We start from the raw sequence: 14,057 nt of genomic DNA, 5'->3' as shown, positions 1-14,057 counted from the left end.
AGGTAATTCGGAGGGGAATTACAGAAACAGCAAAGCCGGGGAGTTACCTGCTGCTTTCTCTCTGCAGCCAGGTTTTGCGCTGGAGCGCGGCTGCACGTCTGTCCAGCACACAGGTCTCGTGTTACCAATTCTCCTCTTCACAGATATTTAGGAAACCAGATTCAGGCGGATAAAAGTTAAGTGAGAGAAAAGACTTCCAGAATAACGAAAGGGGGTGTTTCATCAGAGGAGACCCGAGAGGCTGTTTCTGCCGTGAGTCAGAGTGCTCTGCGGGGGCCCGAGTGGGAGGTGCCCGCGTGGAGCCGCTCCGGATCAGGCAGCTCTGCCCGCTCCTGCCCGGCAGCACCGGGACGGTGCCCAGGGGCTGCGCCGTGTCCGGCCAGCTCTGTAGCACAGGCACCGAACTTTTTTGGGGGTATCCGTGACAAGTACATCTCTAAGGTTAGTGAGGGTGCCCGCGCAGGTCTCTATGCTTGTACTGGAGTGTAGATGGATCAGGAGCTGCTTACTGGGTTTGCTATTCTGCACTTGGGTAGGATCTCTCTTTAAAAATATATCACATAACTCCAGAGAAGCATGTTTTGAACAGACCAGTTTTGGCACAAGAAAAAAATGATTGCAAACTTAGGAGAGGAAAAAAAAAAAAGAATGGGGCTAAAAATTAGGTGGAAGAATGCGGTTCTGAAACAATATTTTAATGAGGGAAGGAACAAAAGCTCCAGCTTTCAAGGTGGTGCCTGAGATAGTAAGAAAATGGACTTGATCTTACAGTGGCTCCCTTCCAGCCCTGTGACCTTCGCAACCTATGTGTGATGACACATTGTGCACAATGAATCCTGGAGCAACCAAGCTGATAAAATAGATCATTAGCATTTCACTGCCCTTGCGGTGGCTGGAGAGCTTTTATGCCAGCAGAGAGCTGAGCTGCGGAGTGCAGCGGTACTTCTCCGTGCTCCTGCCCACTGGGGGTCCTGGAGGCACCCAGAAGTGGTCTGCGAAAGGACAGGCAGTTTTCACTTGAGAATTTTTTTGTGTCAGGAGGTGTAATCCTGACCGCAGAAGTGAGAGGCCTTTTTTAAGTCATCCTTATTTGAAACACTTCTGATTGAAATAATAGATTATTATTTTGTAAACCAATCATATTTTGTTTGCCTAAATGCTAATTATTTTACCTGTTTGCTGTCTTTTGCACCTAGCTGCCAGACAAGATGCTCGGTGGGTTGTGCGTTTCATTGTTTCTTCTCCAAAAGATGGTGACGCTTAGGGACATGGCTTAGTGGTGGACTTGATAGTGTTAGGTTAACAGTTGGACTTGATGATCTTAAGGGTCTTTTCCAACGTAAATGATCCTATGAGTCTGTGATTCTATGGTGAAGTGCTAGTTTATAGGGAGGTAGATGTTGGAGCCATTGGAACTGCTGAAGAGTTTGTGGCAGTAGTACTAAAGCTGAGTACATGTGAAATAAAGAGCCTCTTCTGGGATATTTTTCTGCCTTAGAGAAGAAGATTGTAGGGCATGTCTGGTTTGTTTTCTAATAACAAAGCTATGCTTTAGCTTCTTATATTTTGCTGTGCCTATTGTCCTGGGCAACAATACCCATTTTCACTTTAATAAGCACTAAAATTCCTTCCAGTTTTGTTTAAAAGAAAGAAAATCTTGAAAATACATTTCATGTAAGAAGTGCAGATACAATATGAACCATTTTATATTTATAAATTTTTCTTTTTCAGTGTGGATAGGTAATCGTTTTATGCATTTAGCTCTTCACTATTTTAATATAAGTTTTCTGCAGTTTTCTTAAGTTCTTTTTTTTTTTTTCCAAACTACATGGAAGTTGTGTACAGTAACTTTATAAACTAATTATTTGGACTTTCTGCTTATGGTTCCACTATACTTCCAGACATACATAGTCATAAATACATATTATACATTATTCTATGTTTCAAGAGAAGAAAAATGAATTTTGAGGATATGTTCCTTATATACAAAGTAGGTAGCTCTCCTCAACCTGTTTCTATAATGCTGTTATGATAATCTGATCATCAGGCTGCCAAGGGAAAAGAATCTTACAGAACCATGTTATGTGGCAACTAATGAGTGAGAAACTTCAGGGGATTGAGTTGCTTTTACAATTACAGGTAATTACAATGAATTAATTAATTACAATTAATTAGCTACATAATTGGGATTTGCGGACATGACAGTAATATGGCTATTTGTAAAACAAGCACACAAAGCAATCTTTTCTCAGAATCCATTTTGGATTCTCGAAATGATTTAGTCGGTATTATTAACATTACATCCAGGCTCGATTTCTAACTTTAGTCTTCAGTGTCCTCAGAGCATTAGAGGCTTATTGAGACACTGTGATATCCCACACTGTAAGATTAGAAAAAGCCGTCATGGTCATTTATTATCTATATAAGGCCACAGGTGTTCAAAGTTAGCTGAATATTTCCTTGTTTCTAGAAATTTTGTGATGAAGTTAGATAATAAACTCCAGAGATACAGGGTGGATCTTTCTGTACCACCAGAAATACATTTTAACTGGCTAGAATAATCACAATGGAGTAATCTGTTGGGTTTTTAATTGTCAACGGACTAAGACTAAAGTATTCAAACTGAGGTAATTAGATTTCAGACCTGCTATATGTAGACATAAACTGCACAGAGCTCAATTACGAAGATGTTAAATTTGGTATGTCTTACTGAGTTCACTGGAAAATTTTGCAGAAGGGCAGTCATCCCTTAGCTGAGATTTTATTAAATCTTTCAGAATATTAGAAAATTAAAATACCAGAGAAGTGGAAAATAAGAGATCTTTGGATGGAATGATTTGGACAAAAATAGGTGAGAAGTCTCAAAAAAACTTTTTCTGTTCAATATCTGATTTCTAAATAGTTTGTCTCCTTAAATTCAATTAGAAAGCAGTCAGTGTTTTCATAAATGTATCTCCTGAGACTACAGTATTTACAACACTCTCCATAGCTATCTGTGAGGAACTGTCATGTTATTGCAGTGTAGTACAGAATTCCATAGTGGCTTTATAAATCTAAACTTGATTCTTACCAGAATAATTCTGCAGTTTCCAATTACAATATCAATAGCATTTAATGCCTGCTGCTACTGCTAAGTAGTTACACCAAAGTAATAACTAAATACCAAATGATAGTTTCAACATACTGAATTTACCTATTGATTCTATTAACAGGATATCAAAATTTACTGTAAAATTAAAATACAGTGTTGGCTAAGTAACTTTTTGAACAAATAACTATCTTGTACTGTTAATGAATATCTGATGGTCCTTTAATAGTAGATTACTAGATTATTAATGGCAACCATTTTTTCTCTTGATTTTTCTCTTTGTTGTAGAATCATAGAACCATAGAATGGTTTAGGTTGGAAGGGACCTTTAAAGATCATCTAGTCCATCTAGTTTTCACTAGATCAGGTTCCTCAAAGCCCCGTCCAACCTGACCTTGAACACTTCCAGGGATGGGGCATCCACATCTTCTCTGGGCAACCTGTCCAGTGTCCCACCACCTTCACTGCAAAAAATTTCTTTCTTATGTCCAGTCTAAACCTGCCACCCTTCGTCCACACTTATGTCCAGTCTAACCCTACCACCCTTCATCATGTGGGTTCCTTGTGTCAATGAGCTCGAGACTGAATTCAGGCTTTCCTTCCCTTTGCACAGCCCCTCTCGTGAGACCTGCCGCCTGCTCCCTCCACACACAGCCCAAGGGAGCCGGGGGCCAGAAACCCCCGCAGGCACCCCCAGGGACCTTGCAAGCCTCGCACTCCTCGCAGCACGTGGCAACTGCCGCTGCTGCTGCTGCTGCTGCTGCAGGCATCGGCTTCCCGCTGTTTGTCAAACTAGTGCTTTTCTCTGCTAACTGTATTGAACAGTGGGAAGTTTATAATAAGATGCAGCTAAAAGAATGTAACTTCTAAAAGTCAGCAGTAATATGCCATCGTTATTAATAACAACTCATTCCCGTCGGTGTTCCTGCCCCTTTTCCAATTACTTAAGCCAAGTGTTTTACAAAGAAAGAGAACTCTCAAAGTATGTATTTATTTTCAGATTTATCAAGCAAAATCTTAATCATAACTGTATGTTATTCTCATTTGTTTATAAGAAGAAAAATAAAAATTCTGAATCCTTGAGGGAAGAATAAGTGACTGTAAATAATAGTATCTTTTTCAATGGAGGATATCAGGTATTTTGTGCTTTTACATTTGCTGGCTCCCATCCCCATACATAATGAGTAATTTCTAGAGGGAAATAATTGATTTTAGGATATTCTGTTATGATGATTTTCAAGGAATTTAGTATTTCTTTCTTTTATTGTAAGAATACAATAAGAAGCAGCAACCAGTTTCTCAAGAGTCTGCAATGTGAAACTCTAATGTTGCCATATGTCAGCTGAGGGTTTGTAATCTTTTTATACATCAGAGTGCATTTTTTCCTGTGTATATTACATTTTTTCTTTCTATTAAAACAAGCTCTCTAGGCGGAGATGAAGTGTATTAAACACTACAAGAAGAAGAACATGCATCCATACTAAGCATACAGTACCTGAAAAAAAGTGAATTTTCTTTGTTTACCCTGAGTACTCTATGATAGGCCACAAGAAACTCATTTCAATGCTTAGTTATTTTATCTTGCCTCTCGGAGCTTGGATTGTGGTCCACCGTGCTCAATTTCTGATACTTCCACAGTTCCTTCAGCTCAGTGGAGTTTAGCGGTCCAGAAGTGCTTTATGAAATACTGTTTTTTTGTTGCTCAAAAGCCGAACTTCTGATTGTGTATTAAAAAAATAACAAAGCAGGGTAGTAAAAGAAGCAGGATATGAAAATAAGGCTGTATCTTGAGCTATGATACTATTATTTGTATAAAAATATTTTTAGCATTTATATTTAATGCTCTGAAAAAAAGAGAAACAGAACTTGGAAGTTAAATAACAAATGGCTCACAATTGAAGTCATAGCATCAGTTTAACACAGTTTTAGATTTTGAATTATAGACTTCTCATTTTTTTCTTGCTTAGATTTGTCCATGTAGAGAAAATTGGTGCAAGTTCATCCAGCTGTTATTCCATAAATGGGCAAATAAAGTCCTTCCCATTTGTTGAGCAGCTGTCAAATTTACAGAGATCTGGGCTTGTTTAACAGTGTATGTAAATCTGAAAAGAACTATTTTGATTTCTGCTATCTGAGAAATCTTTTTTGTTCATGTAAACAGAAATGTTTTCTGTTCATGTAACAGTACTTTGGCAATCCTATCTTTAGTATACTTAGCCTAAATTATAATTCACACGTGTTGTCTTACTGGGGAGAGATAAAAAGGGATTTGCTGAAGAACACATAGGAAGTTTGCGGTGCAGTAAGAAACGGAAATCAAATCTCTGGAATGAAACTCCTTGAGCTGTGGGATAACCCTTTCACTCTGCGTAAGAATGAAGGATAGCAGAAGGGATCTGGTGCCTACAGGAAAAGCAAATTAATTGGCGTGTTAAAGAAAACACTGGTCCCAGAAAACAAGATGTAGTATTTCTCTCTGCAAGGGTTGTCTTGGGTATTTTTCCCCCATTGTTAGACTCTCATTTACCCTCTAGCATCCAGTAATATCTACTGAACATTTTTTCCCAAGATCTCAGTAGTACTTGTCTCATGTTTTAAAGATTAACCAACTCAAGTCCCTGAATATACATTTGAGCCATGTAAAATTGCTATGTTTTGCTCCAGGTATTTTTTCAAAGAATTTTGTCAAAATGTGGGAAGACATGAATGCTTCTTTTTTGCTTCAAAGAAAGACTATTTTCTTATATTGTAATTCTAGACTGATGTTGTATGAATAGGATTGTTTAAAAAGAAAATTAGACTGTTACAGTCTTTTAGATGTTAATCCTATAAAAGCTGCTGCTTTTGAAGTTTTCCCCGAATGAAATCTCACCTCTTCCTAACACACTATTTCTTTTAAGAGAAAAGTAATTTCATATCAAGCAGGCTAAATGTGAAATTCTTTGTTCTTTTAAACTGCCAAGTTTGTCTAGGTCCTTTTCCATACTAGAAAAATTTCCAACCTTAAGGCAATACGGGGACAGAACCTTTGAATGAGTAAGTAGGGACAGGGAGTTAAATGTACTTGGATGATCCTGCCAAGTGTATAACCATAAGCAATTAGATAAATCTGGGGGCTTTGAGGAAACATTAGCTTACGGTAAATGTTAAGCTGATGCTGTAGCTCCAAAATATCTTCCTAGGCAAGGTGCCCAAAGGAGGGGGAGCTGTGATGTGCCAGAGGGCTTTGCAGGGAGAGCCCTGTGCTCACCCTGGTGCAGGCTCTAGGTTCGTGCACTCAGGGTTTTAGCAGGGCGCTTGTGAAGCCGGATTTAGCTTCACAGCTGAAGAGCCTTTCGCTCATCAGGTAATGCTGATAGACAGTCTGACAAGATCTTGCTTCTGTGAGTGAAGGGGGCTCTTGCTCTTGCCAAGTTCAGGCTCAGCAGGAGCTGCTCAGTTCAAGGGTCTAGCAGAGAGTGAGGCACTTTGCTTGTTCAATGATAGGTGTGTTTTTCATGTGTAAGAGGCAGCAATTGGGAGATCCTAATGAGCTGGGAGCTCAGTAAGAGATCGTGCGAATCAAGAGCTCTTGTTTGTCGCCGTGGCAGATGTTGCTTCTGCGAGCAGCAGGCATGATTGCTGTCTGGATGGGCTTAAGATGTGACAAGTGTTATCTGGCTGGAAATTTGTTATGCTTGACCCCAAGCAAAGACGGAATAAAGCTTGTCTACATAGAGATAGCCTACAGATACATCGGCCTGCTTGCCAACCAAAATCGCTGTGAGTTTTTTATTAAAAATAGAGAAGAATGAGAAGCAGTTCAGTCGTTTTGAATCTGGAATGCTCAGGCAGGCTTAATTGCCTTTAGTTTAATAACCCTGTGGAAGAAATGGGAGTTTTAGGAATATAATTGCATGTTTATTTTTGAGAGAGGGATTTTTATTAGTTGGTTTGGCAAAATGAAAAAAGTTACAAATTCATCAAAGCTCACCTGACTGGTTAGTTGAGGTTTACATTCTTCATCACTTTTCCTCCTCCTTCCCTTTTTTTTAGAGTCTCTTGAGAACTATATTTTTCAACATATTACTTTTTACTGGGGAAAAAAAACATACCTAGCTCTAACCACAATTAGTTTAATAAGGGAAACACCATATTTTACAAGTGGTGTTGAAGATGTTAGGCACACATTTGAAGAAGCTGGTTGAGATATGGTGCACCTGTTGTTTCTGGTTACATAGCCATACCTGAAAGACAAAAATAATGGAAGAGAAGAGTACAGCAAAGAGAATACGCTGTTTCTGTTATTCCTTCTAACTGTCACTGATAACTTTACTCTAGGAGAAGTTCAGGAGTGGCACACCATTTTGTCAACTACTCTGACACCTGGCAAGCTTTTATGGACAATCGGATGTTCAGTTCTGTTCAGTTGTTCCTGTGGTCCTGAGCTCCTAGTGGTCATATGGAAGACACGAAGTCAAGTAAGCTCTGTTTCTTTTAAACAAAAAAAAAAAAAAAAAAAAAAAGGGCAAAGGGATGGAGAAAGGTGATAAGTTAAAAAAGAACGAGGAGCCTGCACAATAATAGGAGGAGCGATGCATTTCAAATCCTGCATTTCAAAGCTGGTAAAATGATAGCGCTCTTTCATTCCTCCTCTTTCGCCTGTAATAGCCAGACTGAGATGAAGATCCCATGTTTCCAAGCAAGGACTAGATGCTGTGTTTTCCAGGCAGATATTACTCTACTCCATCAAGCCACGTCACAGTATTATATGCTCTGTGTCAGCTCAAAATCTTCTTTTAAAATTTCCAAGAGCTCTAATGAAGGGAATAGGCTCCATGCTAAGAGTCAGTTAGGGCTAGTGTTGTTCCCTGTGCTTCAGATTTTGTTCTCCTGTTTTTTTCAAAGATTATTTTAACATACGTCTTTGGTGGCAGTATCAGAACATTTATTTGGCTACTTCAGTTTGTCTGCCCTCTAGACAGACTTTTTATTCTGGACCTGTTTTATCTTTGTACAACATATGTTATTTGCACAGGTGTGCTGGTTTTGGTTGGGATAGAGCTAATTTTGTTCACAGTAGCTAGTATGGGGCTGTGTTTTGGATTTGTGCTGAAAACAGTGTTGATAATATAGAGATGTTTTCATTATGGCTGAGAAGTGCTTACACAGAGTCAAGGCCTTCTCAGCTTCTTATGCTCTACCGACTGAGAAGGCTGGAGATACACAAGAAGCTGAGACACAGCCAGGACAGCTGACCCAAACTGGCCAACGGGATATTCCATACATGAAGTCATGTTCAGTATATAAATTAAGGGAAAGCTGGCCAGGGGGCCACTGTTCAGGGACTGGCTGGGCATCGGTCGGTTGGTGGTGAGCAATTTTCATTTGCATCACTTGTCTTTCTTGGGTTTTATTTCTCTCTCTTTTTGTTATCATCCTTTTCATTACATATTATTATTATTATTATTATTATTATTATTATTATTATTATTATTATTATTCTACTACTACTATGATTATTATTACTACTACTACTGTTATTATTATTACTGTTATACTATTTTATTTCAATTATTAAACTGTTCTTATCTCAACCTATAAGTGTTCTCATTTTTACTCTTCCAATTCTCTCCCCCATCCCACTGGGGGAGGAGTGAGCGAGCGACTGTGTGGTGTTTAGCTGCCTGCCGGGTTAAACCACAATAGGACATCTCTCCTTCTAGTGATCTGAGTAGGGAGGAAAAGTGGCAATCTCTTGTCATTAGAATAACAAATCTCAATGGTGTTTCTGAAGTATGTAGATTTTCAAGTGCTCGTATGTGGCTGTCATGAAATGGATATAGAAAAGTATTATCTATCAGTATTTACTTCCATCATAATTATTTATTGGTAGAGAGACGGACTTTCCATTGGAAAATTAAGCTTGAGAAAATACATAACTGGAAGTTAGATAATAATAGAAATGCTTTAGTTGTCTGATGTTCCCAACACATTAAACCATACTTAACTTGGTGATCTCTGTCACTTTTAAACTAACATATATGTTGAAGAAGTTTGGCTTGCACTGAATAAAACAACATAGTGTGGGCTCATGTTAGACAGAGATTTGAATGCCTTCCAAAACTGATGTCAGAATGTGAAGAATCCTTGTTTTCTGGTTGTACAGACAATTTAATGTAATTTTACATATTCATTTGGGTGTATATATACATCTGTGTGTATCATGTTGATATACATCAAGATGATGAAAGATGATGAAAGAATATCAGTGACTTACTTTACTGTCTATTGCCCAAATTAGCAGTAAGTCCTGCACGATACTTAAAAAATCTCCTGAAATTAATCTCAAGATACCTATTTAAAGATAGATTTTTAAAAATTAACAAGCTACTGGAAAATACATGAAAGACATGAGTCATTAGAGATAGTACTGCAGTACATATGGAAGCCAACATCTTATGTTGCTATTGCCTTTTATATGTGATGGAAAGAAAATATATTTTCTTCATGTGCCTCAGTGGGAATAACTAAACCAGCTGTCCAGTGATGCCACTGCTAGAGGAAATAAGTTAATTATTTTGTGATGCTTGTCACAACAGCAGTGGATTACAGTGCACAAAAGCTAAAAATAACTTCCTTACGTGTAATAAAAATGAAAGAAATGTCAGGCTCTCCGGTTTTAGTGATGGTTGAATCTCAGAAGAGTATTAGGTTTGGTTTGTTGTTTGGCTTTTTTTTTAATATCCTGTTAATTTATTGCTGAGCTTCCCTGAACTTATCCGAATGTGTTAAATCAATATATATTTCACACACAAATGTATGTATTGGGTTGATGAAAAAAGTACAATTGATGAAACAGAGAATGAAAAAAAGTAGGGCTTGTCATAGAAAGCGTGGGAGGAAAGATCTGGGAAGGGAAGACGAGGCTTCTTATTGAATATGTTTGCCTATAATTATGTCAGCCATAAAGGCAGTAATAATAAATTGCTGTATCACATATTAAAAGGGAAGGTGATGGGTCTGTGTGGAATAGAACCATCCGGGATGAATTCTATTTCTGGTTTGAGAGCTCGAGAGAGAATGGTGGGATGTTGGAATTGCCTGTGAAGTTTAGTACAATATCTTGGTTTACATAACAAAAAAGGTAGTTTTTCCCCATCTATTTGTTTAATATATCACAAGAATCTCAGAGAGATACAGACATGTATGACTTCTATACTTCATTCAGCCTTATGTAGAACCATGAAGTTAAATCATTATGCTGTATTAAATGCCATGGTATTACAGTCTCAAGTAATTTCACCATGCATCTGTAGGTTATGAGAGTGGAGTATATAATTAAGCAACGGCCTAGGAGACTGAGAAATTATAAGGTATGTTTTTTGTTGTAAAGGCTTCTTGTAATGGAGCTTCTATAATACAATATTCACTCTTAGCATAAGACACACCAAAAAAAATAATAGTCGGCTGAGCTTAGAAAGAAGATAATGCAATGAGTCAAGACCAGACTATAGGCTTTCAAATGTCTCTCGAGCACTGTCCCTGGATTTCAGTGTGGCACATACACTTAACCAGTGTGATTTCCTTCTGCAAGCCCCACCAGAGATGCTATAATTGTTCAAAGAACATTGCTGACCAAAAAGACGGGAGGTCTCAGAGACTGATGTCTTAGAAGAACAGTGTTTCAGAGCGAGTTGAAGCTTCTTGACAAGAGCCTTAGGCTTTCTGTTTCTGAGATACACAAAGTCTGTAAACAACTTACATATGCCACTTGCTTGGTGCCAGATGCTTGCAGCCAGGTTAGTTGAATTTTTAGAAGCTGTAGGGAAGAAAATGTATCCTGATTTTTTTTTTTTTCTATGGATTGTTATTTTTCACAATGCTTGTTGGAAGGCTGAAAAAAGGGTTGGTCCATGTGGAGGTTATAAAAGAACACCAGCATGATCCATTAGACCTTGGTTCCTTTTTCTGTTTTCCATAACGGAGAAGCAAATTCCGAAAAAAGTCGTACTCTGCCTTATGAATTGGGAAGAGTGTCTGTTATGATGAGTGTGGTAGGATTTGAAAAATAAACCTATACATTTTTAGTTTATTGTGATTCTCTTCACAGCCTAGCGATAGGGCACAAAGTGATGATGGTACTGTCTGTCAGAATTTGATCTACAACATTAAACCATAGTTATCTTTTGAAAAACCTTGGTTTTTTTCCTGAAAGGGTCTAACCAGTGTATCCCATGAGTACTCAATGGTGCTTTCGTATGTTCACTTATACTAACAAAATAGACTCTGCTATTATAGACTGCAGTTACATAAAACTATAAAAGGTTGTACTTGAAAAGCACATATTACAAGTTTTTGTAAGGCAATACTTGACATCTCATCAACGTGAAATATACTTATTTCCTTGCAGCCTTTTCATTTTAAGTTTTAGTAATTCACTTTGATGTGAGAAATGTTAGTTAGCAGGAGTAAGGTTTAGAAGAGTTATTGATAAATAAACAACTTCTAGCCTTAAATCCAGATTGTGCTTAGCACTTGCATGTCTATAAAGAAATAAGCAACTGTCTTCCTCCTGTGCCTTATGACAGCCTTGTGAGCCATCTGTGAAATCTTCTGGAAGATAACTTAGACATGTCTTCCCTTGCATCAGTCCTGAAGACAGTCACTTCTAAAAAGTGGTTGTCTTTAAAGATCATTTATGTAATACAACTCAGTTTACTAAGATGTGTTTGAAATATGAACCAGTCTGATGCATCATAGATTTGTAATTAAAATGCTGTCCAAATTAAGCTCCGCATAAGCTAATTAGACATCTTTTATGTAGTGAGACTATATGTTTGAAAACGTAAAAAATTACAAACAAATACCAGTCTCGCAAAGTTAAGAATGTAAATGAAACTTATAATTGGGGGGGGGGGGGAGCGGGAAGGGGGGGGGCGAAGGGGAGGCAAGGGGAGTCCCTAAGAGATTATAGATCTTTCTTAAGTAAAATGTTACAATGGCATCACAACTTTAAAGTTCAGTTTCTTATATTTTTCCTTCTAATATATGGTTGATCTGCCAGCTCTGTAAATGACTATGACTGATGACAGATCTGCTGTGGATCTGGTATATGGTATTGCATCAGTTCTGGGTTATGATATGGTATATTTATGGGAGAAAGGGAACAACTCTGATTCTCTCGCTCTTGAACCCTCTCATACTTGGGACATCTCTGGCCTGTTTGCTTTATCTGAAAAGATTTATTTTACTGCAAAAGATTTATTTTACTGCAAAAGCAAAATATTATCCTCATTTTACCTGCAGGGTGGTATGAATGAGAGTGCTGATGTCAGTATGACCTGGTGAATCCACCTGGTGAATCAAGTCTTACTCTCACCTCCATCTCCCATTTTGTTGTCTGAATCCTCACATTGTTGCTCACACTGTAATAGGAGTTATTTCTGAAACAGTTAATAATTACAGCTTGAAAGGCAAAAATTTGAAGTAATAAAATTTTCTCCCTGCTTAAAATTTTATATTTTGGCTTCTGTGAATTTAGCACATTATTCCAGTGAATATGAAATTCAAGAAATACATATGAGTGTTTAGGGTCTTATGAGTCAATAAAGAGTAAGGCATTTTGTAATGAAAGATAAATAGATTGGTCAATGCTGTTGGAGAGGAGCTAGTGATCCAACACCCAATGGCCCTCTGCACTGCCTGAGTAGACCTGTCATGGTCTGCTTTCAGGGTTCATCCTAACTTTTTTGCCAAAAGATTACCTTAGTATTGAAGAGGGTCAGTTATGTTATTGGGACTTTATTTTATGTCTCAGTGGACTATAGGGTTTTGAGAAGTATTTTGTGGCATGTAGTGTGCCAGCGGAGATGGAGTAATGCATTTAGGGCTTAGGGGTGCGCCTCTGTGTGTATGTACTGAAATCTTTCAAATGCCATTCACATAGTTTTGTCTGTGGGGAAACTGAACAGTTTTATTTAGTAAAATGGAAAAAAGTTGGTAATAACTTAAAGCAGCCAGTTGATCTTATTTTCTGTTTTAAATTGAGCCAAATGTCTTCTCCCAGGCTGTCCTCTCAGGTCTAGCATAGCAAAGGCGTGCTGGAGGCATGGCTGGTGTCACCTGTGACTCTGTGCCGTTCCTTAGGAAGTTCCTCACGTTTGAGGACAAAGGGACAAAGTGTGTTAGGTACTGAACTGCTCTGATTGAGGAGGACTACAGACAGGGAGAATTAAGACTGACGTTGGAAGTCAAGGAACATGTAAAGCATCACCTTTAACTTACAGGTAATTAATTTAGAAAATTGCCATACTGGCTTGTATAGTTTGTTTTTACCTGGTGGTTGTACTAATGTATGGATTTATTGTTCATGTGTTCATGTAAACCTTTCTGAGATGCTGATGCTGGTTAACTTATATTGATTCTCCAGTGTTTATTTGTAAGAGTGAAACACCTTAAAATGGAATGACGTTTTTGCAGATATTCTCACAGTATCACCTGTGAAGATAAAAAAATTATTACAGGGTAAGAATAATAATCTATTGGAAGCACTCTCTTTAAAAAAAGCATTTGAGGTTATTAACTGTATTCACTATTTTCAAAAGTATCAAGTTACCCATTCCAAACTATGAATATTCATGATTCAGTTATTTGTTTCATAGCTTATTCTCCATGCATTTTGATATTAGAGAAATTCATGATATGAATGCATTTTTGCCATTGTCACCGTTTTTCTCATTGTTTTTGCAAATTGCAGATTGTAATGTTTCAGAAAAGTCATGGCAATAGAAGCAATGAAGACAAGGAGTTTGATTACTCATACAATGAAGCTTGATACATTTACAGACAAGATTACATGCTGAGGCTGCTTGCAGTTGCTGGAATTTGTACTCAGTAGCTGAGGAGAGCTCTTTCAGCTTTACATCGTATAATCTGGTGAGGCCAATACACAGTTCTGGATACTGCAGTGCTTGAAAGACATTCTGCT

At 37.9% G+C, this 14,057-nt stretch overlaps 1 protein-coding gene across 1 annotated transcript in view; it reads left to right on the top strand.

The window, feature by feature from the left end:
• Positions 1-14,057, top strand: part of SNTG1 (syntrophin gamma 1) — a 379,748-nt gene that overhangs the window by 82,259 nt on the left and 283,432 nt on the right. The gene's annotated exons all lie outside the window — the stretch shown is intronic.

The sequence above is a fragment of the Calonectris borealis genome, chromosome 2 (genome assembly GCF_964195595.1).
Source record: "Calonectris borealis chromosome 2, bCalBor7.hap1.2, whole genome shotgun sequence".
In the NCBI taxonomy this organism is placed as follows: domain Eukaryota; kingdom Metazoa; phylum Chordata; class Aves; order Procellariiformes; family Procellariidae; genus Calonectris; species Calonectris borealis.
Note: the sequence above shows the minus strand (reverse complement) of the source record. Positions and strands in the feature narration are given on the sequence as shown.